We start from the raw sequence: 8,482 nt of genomic DNA on the forward strand, positions 1-8,482 counted from the left end.
ACTATAGTTCAGTTTCAGCCTAACCCCATGGAACATTATGGAACCTGGATGGACTTGCCAAATTAAATTGCCCTACCTGGTAGCAAAAGGCTTTGGCTTTTATATGCTTGATTGGTAGTTGGTGGCAAGCTATATTTAGAGATAGGAGGACCACTCCCCAGTAATTCTGGATTTAGACACTCCTAGAGATGAAAGGTTTCACTCAAAGGGTGGAACTGAGACCACTGGTCTTAATCCTTACAGCAGCCAAGTGTATGTGAACTGGTATGGGGAAAGGACATAACGGAACAGAAAGAGCCTTGTTGTGGAAGCCCATAGAGGTGGTAAAACCAGTGATTTTCACTGAAGCTCTGAATCAACTAGACGAGGTTAAGCAAGCTAATGTTATTCTGTACTTAAGAATCTGGGCGAGGGGCCGGAGAAATAGCACAGCAGTAGGGCATTTGCCTTGTACATGGCCAACCCAGTACGAATGGTGGTTTGATTCCCAGCATCACTTATGGTCCCCTGAACCTGCCAGGAGCAATTTGCGAGCACAGAGCCAGGAGTAACCCCTGAGTGCTGCCTGGTGTGACTCAACACCCCCTAAAGCAACTGGGTAAGGCATAACATAATTTCTAAAGATTCCCATTCAAAATTTGAAAGCCTAAGGCAGATAAACAATTACAGAAACATTTTATATTTGCAGACGATTTCTTTCTCTGTTAGTCCTGCATAACTGTGGTGCTATTAAACTACCTCATAGAGATCATTTGATCTCTAGAAGCCAGTTGAAACTTCTCAGACAAAAACAGAAATGTGTTTATAATTCTAAGTGACCTGATTTCACCCATGACGGGCCATTAATAGATAATCAGAGTTGATAGGAATACCCAAACAGACTGTAGAGTTAGTACAGAGGATAAGGCTCTTGTCTTGTATGCATTTCAATATGAACCAACCCTTCTTTAGTCCCAGCTTCGCAAGGGATGAGCCCCACATAGCTCCTGAGCTGCTGAGTGTGGTTTAATAGTCTTTGCCCCCACAAAAGAAATTCCTAATACCATATGTATGGCATATATCTACCATATATACACATGGGAATATAGAATGAACTCAAGCATCACTCAGGCCTATAGAGTTCAGATTCCTTCATTCATTATCAGTTCTGTTAGTGCAACCCTAAGCAAATGAATTATCTCCACCAGATCTCATTATCTTTTTCTATATAGAGGTAATAATCATAGTTATCATATTATTATTAATATATGGAATTAGCAATATTAGTATATACTTGCAATATGTCCAATATAGCATAACAATCTCATCAAATTGTGAGCTTATGAAGTTGTTTTATAAGTGGCCAAAAATGTCAAATAAAGCAGAATATTTAGCAAAGTTACTTCATTCCTTCTTGCTGGTGAACTTTTTGACAGTTTTCAAAATTCATAAGCGAGATATTTATAGTTATTATCTTATCATCTTCTCACTTATTATCTTTTCACTCAGTACCATCTGGTTTCCCATGCTGCCCTCCTGGTGGCTGGTCTGTACCCTATTTCTTGCTCCTTTTTCAGAGTGACTCCCTTTACAGAATGGGTTTCTCAGGAAGGACATTGCACAATCAGAAAACATTGATCTGCCAAGGCTGTAACCTTTTTTTTTCCTGGAGGTTTTTCAGGAATGTGTCATAAGAGGTGGGAGAGATGGGTCATGGAACAGAGAGTACTAGGCACCAGCAACCAGGTAATAAAATGAGCATTCCTTTTCAAAATCTAATGAAGACATCCATCTTCATTAAGTCAAAGGGGCTGGGGTCTACCACAGGGAGATGTATCCAACCACTTCCCAAAGTGAGTAAAATAGAGAACAAAATAATGCAGACCAGAGTAAAAGGCAGTGCATTCTAGAACTCGATGACATCTATTTTCAGCGAGTATTAAATTTGCCAATAGCTGTTATCCCTAAACACAAACCTGAAGGCCCAGTTCCTGCCAGAGCCAGCTTATGCTAACTCCACAGAGCTGGTGTTCCTGGCTCTTCCCAGCTTCCTACTGAGTGATGCTTTTCTTATTGTTAGTACACGATCAGTTGCAGAGGCAAGATTTACACTTGGGTGTCAGGCGGTAGTACAAATCAGGCTTCTCCCCGAAAATTCTACTCTGGTGTGCCAATTTACTAGTACACTGTTGTTTTTAAGCGTCTATTAAAATAAAAAAGCAACATGGTGTGTGTGTGTGTGTGTGTGTGTGTGTGTGTGTGTGTGTATGTGTGTGTGTGTGTGTGTAATTCTGAAATAACTTTTAGAAGAGCAGTATTGTTCTTAAATTACCTTGTGAACTAGCAAGAGAAATAAAATTTTGTGTGTATATAAATATTAGAAATCCCTTGCTTCCGTATTACAATTTCTTCTAACATCTCTTTTCCTTGGATAGATGTGGACACGCTACTATTAAGCTGAGAAAATCTCGAGTCACTGTTATCTCCTTGGCATTGTCAACTTAGGTTTTTTTTCCATGAGTGTTTTTTAGACTTCACCTTTTAACACAGGTACCAAGAGAGAGCAATTTTCATACAAGAAGGGCATCCTCAGATTTTTGAAACAGTGAAAGCAAATGCATTTCTCTCTGCTTGATAGAATTTTATAAAATGGATTTAATTCAGCTGAAAATAGAAAACCTTTGCAAGAGGACATAATTGTATTACTTTCTTGTATAGCTTATGAAATACTAAAGTGAGATATGAGCAGGGAGATTTGCTAAGGACAGGAACATGTGTGTAGCATGCAGGAAACCAGGATCAATCTTCATCAACACATGATTTTCCAAAGACAACCAAGAGAGATCTTTCCACCCCCAAGCACAGAACTGGAAATAGTGCCCTGAGCACAGGTGGGCAGGGCCCCAAAATAAATACAAAAAGAGAAAAGGCAAATAAAATGCAATATGCACACTATTCACTTCTACCAATCTTTTTTTTTCACTAATGGTTTTGCCAATGACCAATGAATATTACATTCTCATATCTTACCTGGAGATTGAAATGAAAAGGGGTAGGAGAAGAAAATTAACTTTTTTAGAACACTCAATGAATATCAAAAAGTATAGTGTTTTACTTAATTTATTAGTAACCATGTAAGGATAGTACTATTATTTTACTGGCTTGCTTTATTCCTTTCTTTTCTTTGTTTTTTTTTTTTTTGTTTGTTTGTTTTTTTTGTTTTTTTTTTTTTTTCAGAAAATTTGAGAATTGCCTAAGGTTCACAGGTAATGACTTTGGGAACTGGATTTGAATACATCTTTTTTTTGTGGGGGGAGGGAGCAACCTGGCTGCGCTCAGGGGTTACTCCTGGCTCTGTGCTCAGAAATCACTTCTGACAGGCACGGGAGACTATATGAGATGCTGGGATTTGAACCACTGTTAGTCCTGTGTTGAACGCTTGCAAGGTAAACACCCTACCACTGTGCTATCTCTCCAGCCCCTTGAATAAATCTCCCCATCTGCCCTTTTACTATGTTAGTTACTGTGTAAAAATGAAATCCAATTATGGAACCAGTACTGGACATGGGTACAAGTTGAGTCTCATCCTCTGGGGCTGATCCTCCACAATGGATCACACTGGATTGTACACACACACACACACACACACACACACACACACACACACACACACACACACATACACACACACACACACACACACACACACACACACACACACACAATGGAGTCTTCCTAAGTTTAAAACTTGCAATTGTTTGCGGGCAGTTTTGAAACATATGAGGTCTTTGTTGTAATGATCATTAAAATTTTAAAATATGAAAAGAACATGACAATCAAAGGTAAATACAGGGCCAGGCTTCTTTTTTGTTTTGTTTTTGGGCCACACCCGGCGTTGCTCAGAGGTCACTCCTGGCTGTCTGCTCAGAAATAGCTCCTGGCAGGCACGGGGGACAATATGGGACACTGGGATTTGAACCAACCACCTTTGGTCCTGGATCGGCTGCTTGCAAGGCAAACGCCACTGTGCTATCTTTCCGGGCCCAGGGCCAGGCTTTTAAAAACACTTTTCTCAGGTATTCCTGTTTCAATCTATTAAATCCTCCTAATTTAACCTCAAATTTATCACTTGGGTTGTTTCAGAAAAAAAATAATGTTTTTCTAGTAATTTCAGCTAATCCTCTAGATTTCACAATAACGGTCACATTTTGTTTCTTATCCCAGTCCTACTTAATCTGTGTAATCTGGGGATATCACAGATAAAGGACCTTGCCCTTTCAGTTTCCAGTCATACTTTAATTTTATGGAGTTTTTTGTTGTTATTGTTGTTGTTGTTGTTTTGGTTTTTTGGAGGGGCACACCCAGTGGCGCTCAAGGGTTACTCCTGGATCTGCACTCAGAAATCACTCCCAGCTTGGGGGAATCATATGGGATGCTGGGAATTGAACCCACATCTATCCAGGGTCAGCCATGTGCAAGGCAAATACCCTACCACTGTGCTATCACTCCAGCTCCTTTTACGAAGTTTCTTAACTCACAACAATCTGGGGTTAATTGTTGGTTAGCAGAACAATTTTGTTTAAATTTAAGATGAAATGGCAATGAGACACTGCATTGATCTCTGCTTATTCTTCTTTAAACATTTGGAATTAGCCACTGAGTCCCCTCTAAGTCTTCTTTTCTATTGGATAATGCATTAATAACTTTTTGAATTGTGTGATTATATTAATAATGGATAGTCTAAGTGCAATGAAAATTGTAATGTAAATTATGAACAAAAATAAGGGATTACCCAAACTCTACAGCCTCTGACATATAACAGTTCAGATTCTCAGCTTCATGACTAATCTCAGAAGTGATGGCAAGTTGATGAAACTCTCAGGTACATGAACCTTCAGGCTGAAAACCCTGGTCCTTCTCAGAGTGGGGGCAGGCAGCCATCCCTTTGCCTCCTGTATTGCAGTCACACTTACACCCCTAAACCTCCAGCATAAAAAAGGCTCAGCTTCACAGTTTCACAACTAATCTCAAGGGATGCCAAACCAAAAAATCATCCCAGTTCTAAAACTTCTGAAGTTCACTGCTGTGATGCTTCCAAATTAAACAATGCTGACAGATTCAGTAGGGCAGAGCACCGAGATGGGAAAATAACAAAGAAGTCCACTAAACTTGATAAATAAAAGTAAAACCAATAACACACAAGTCTCAATTAGCAACAAATATCTCACTAAAATCTCAAACAATGACTTTAACAAGTCATTATTAAACCTATTAAAGTTTAACAAGTTTAACTTCAATTAAAGTTAATTAAATTAAATTAGTTGTGAGATATAACAATTTTCACAAATTTTCTTTTACTAAATTATTTTCTGATCATTCCATATACCATTTTGTTGTAACAAGCAATATAAAATAAATTATTTTGTGCCTGCCAAGGGTACTAGACTTAGGGGGTTGATAAACTGGGGACAACAGTGGAACATAGGTCACACTGGTGATGAGATTGATGTTGGAATGTTTAGAGGCAGAACTGTTTAGAACCTTGGTCTTCGATCACTGTCCATGGAGTATAATGTAGGTGTAGAGAGTCCGCAGGTGTAGAAAGGCTCAAAACCACTAGTCTACTAAAACACTGATTATAAACATATACACAATGGAACAGATCAAATGATTTACCACTTACCACTTACAACCATCTGGTTAGAAATAGAGAAAGTCAAAATATAAGTACTTGGTGATTTTATGCACATATGAGATAGAACAAATCAGAGCAAGTGAGCAGAGCCAAATTTAAAAAATCATTCTAATTTCTAGATAATAGACTTTGGATACAGCAAGAATTGTCCCTGATCTGGCAGGAAGTTTAGATCACCATTTTTACTGACAACAACTGGGAAATATTTGGGTCTCTGAGAAAAGTGAAATCAGAAGCATATAATTGCCACCAAACTGGAGAGAAAGAAAAATTCAGAGCATCACAACTTTCTGGAAAAGAACTTACTGGAAAGTAAATGAAAGAAAAAATAGAACAAAAACCTCTTTCAGAATCAGTAAAAGGGAAGATAAGCCTGCTCTTTAATTTGTAGTTGCTGGAGGCTGAGTATGAACAACTATGGAAATTAAAAACTTCAGATTCTTGGGGCCAGAGTGATAACACAGCGGCAGGGCATTTGCCTTGGGTTTACCAACCTGGGATCAACCCGGATTTGATCCCTGGCATTCCATGTGGCCCCCCAAGCCTGCCAGGAGTGATTTCTGAGCGCAGAGCCAGGAGTAAAATCCTGAATACCATCAGGTATGGCCCAACCCTCCCACCCTCTGCCCTGCAAAGTCCTATATTTAAGGAAAAATACTTTCATTTTCCTTATTCTTAATTTATCTAACAGAAAACAAAAAACACACATCGAAAAACATGGAGGAATGTTGCAAGTCAGCCCCTGAAGAGGTTGACTGATGGAGGGATGGAGGATGAGGTCTTTCCCCTGCAGCTCGGAGCACGCGTCTGCCACCCTGTCCAGCCCACGGTTCTGAGGTGAAACGGTGGGTAAACAGCTCGCAGACAGTCAGGCTTGTGGAAATATTAGTTTTATTCGGTGGACAAGACTGAAGTCCAAAGCCTCAGCATCAGTTCCATCCAAAAGCCTCTCGCCTTCCACAGACCCTTGTTTTTTATCCCCCAGAATCAGGTACCACGCAATGGTGGGATCAGATACCACCCAATGGTGGAAGCAGAATCAGGTACCACCCTAGGGTGGGGGCAGAATGCCAGGTCACACCCTAGGGTAGGGCACAATCACCGATCAGGGTAGGGTCCGTAACATAATAATCCCCTAAAATATTTACATACACAACAATTCCCCCGTTTGTTTAGGGTAGAGTAAGTAACATAATTATCCCCAAAATATTTACATACACAACACATCGAAAAAACATGGAGGAATAAATCACACAAGGAAAAAAATTCCCTTAAAGCACAATCAGAAACTAACATACTATCCCATGCTAGTTGTACTGACTTGTTACAAAGGATATCTAATCAACCCTTGCACCTGCATTTTTGGGGGGCTCACATCCGGTGGTGCTCAGGTATTACTCTTGGCTCTGAGCTAGAAATCACTCCTGGAAGGCACAGGGATCATATGGGGTGCCGGGAATCAAACTGGGGTCCATTCAGGGTTGAACGTGTGCAAGGCAAACGCCCTACCACTGTGCTATTGCTCCAGCCCTTGCATTTTTTAAGGAAATTGACTAAATAACTGTGATGTTAGTGGAATTGGGGTAACAATGGAGGTTGGATCTGTAGCTATACCTGTGATAAAGTAGAGTTGCAGCAGCACAGATCATGCACCAGGTAAGGAAGAGCCAAGATTTGGGGTAAAATCCAAGTATTGAGGACTTCGGTGAGCTTCATCACAAAGAAAGAAAGGAAGAGAGGAAGAACACTTAGCTTTCCAAAGCTCAGTCCCAAGGCCCGAACCAGAAACCCAGCGGTTTAAACAGGCGTTTAAGAGGACAGCGTCTCAATTAACTACTCCTTCCAAAGAAACTACTTTCTTCCAAAGAAACTCTTGTTGAAGAAAGGAACTCTCAACTCCAGATCCAGTTGTCTGTTTGTAGCTGGGCTTGTAGTGCAGGTCTGGGACTATGAACTTTGTGTTAAATGATTGGAAATGGATCTGGTCACGAAGGGGAGAGGACAGAGGGCTTTTTATGCCCCGGGTGCCCCAGCATATTGGTCCCCTTGATCTCCATAAACCCAAGGTTTTGCAAAAATAAAAAAGAATTACACGTGCTCGCTTCGGCAGCACATATACTAAAATTGGAACGATACAGAGAAGATTAGCATGGCCCCTGCGCAAGGATGACACACAAATTCGTGATGCGTTCCATATTTAAAAATAAATAAATAAATAAATAAATAAATAAATAAATAAATAAAGAATTACACAAGACAATTTCGAAACAAGACCCAGGGTGTCTCCCACTAGAAAAACAAAGCAAATACCAAAAAAAAAAAAAAAATTAAATTCTGTGATAGAACTTCATTGAGGGGCTGCAGTAACAACAACGGCTGTAGAGCGTTTGCTTTGCATATGGACAATCCTGGACAGACTCTGGTTCGAATCCCAGCATCCTATACGGTCCCCTGAGCCTGCCAGGAGCAACTTCTTAGAGCAGAACCAGGAGTAATGCCTGAGCACGGCTGGGTGTGACCCAAGAAAACAAAAAAACAAAAACAAAACAATTAAAAGAACTTCATTGAGAAACATCTTTAAAATTCAGAATTAACCACATGAAAATAAGGAGTCTAACAGACAGTAAAAGTTAAGATAATGACATGAAAAAAGTCAAGTGCATCTAACACACACACACACACACACACACACACACACAACATAAAGCCCTCAAAACTTACAATTAAAAATAGAACCGTAAGTATAAACAAGAATTAAATGGAATAGCAACAAACATTAAAGGACAGGAAGAAATAGGCAGAATTTGT

The 8,482-nt window shown here is 39.8% G+C and overlaps 1 non-coding gene across 1 annotated transcript; it reads left to right on the forward strand.

Annotated features, from left to right (window-relative positions):
* Positions 1-7,768: 7,768 nt before the first annotated feature.
* Positions 7,769-7,875, forward strand: LOC126032938 (U6 spliceosomal RNA). The gene has a single exon (XR_007504097.1). It is a non-coding gene; the product is annotated as a U6 spliceosomal RNA (small nuclear RNA).
* The last annotated feature ends 607 nt before the right edge of the window (positions 7,876-8,482 follow it).

This window comes from Suncus etruscus, chromosome 16 (genome assembly GCF_024139225.1).
Source record: "Suncus etruscus isolate mSunEtr1 chromosome 16, mSunEtr1.pri.cur, whole genome shotgun sequence".
NCBI classification, from domain to species: Eukaryota; Metazoa; Chordata; class Mammalia; order Eulipotyphla; family Soricidae; genus Suncus; species Suncus etruscus.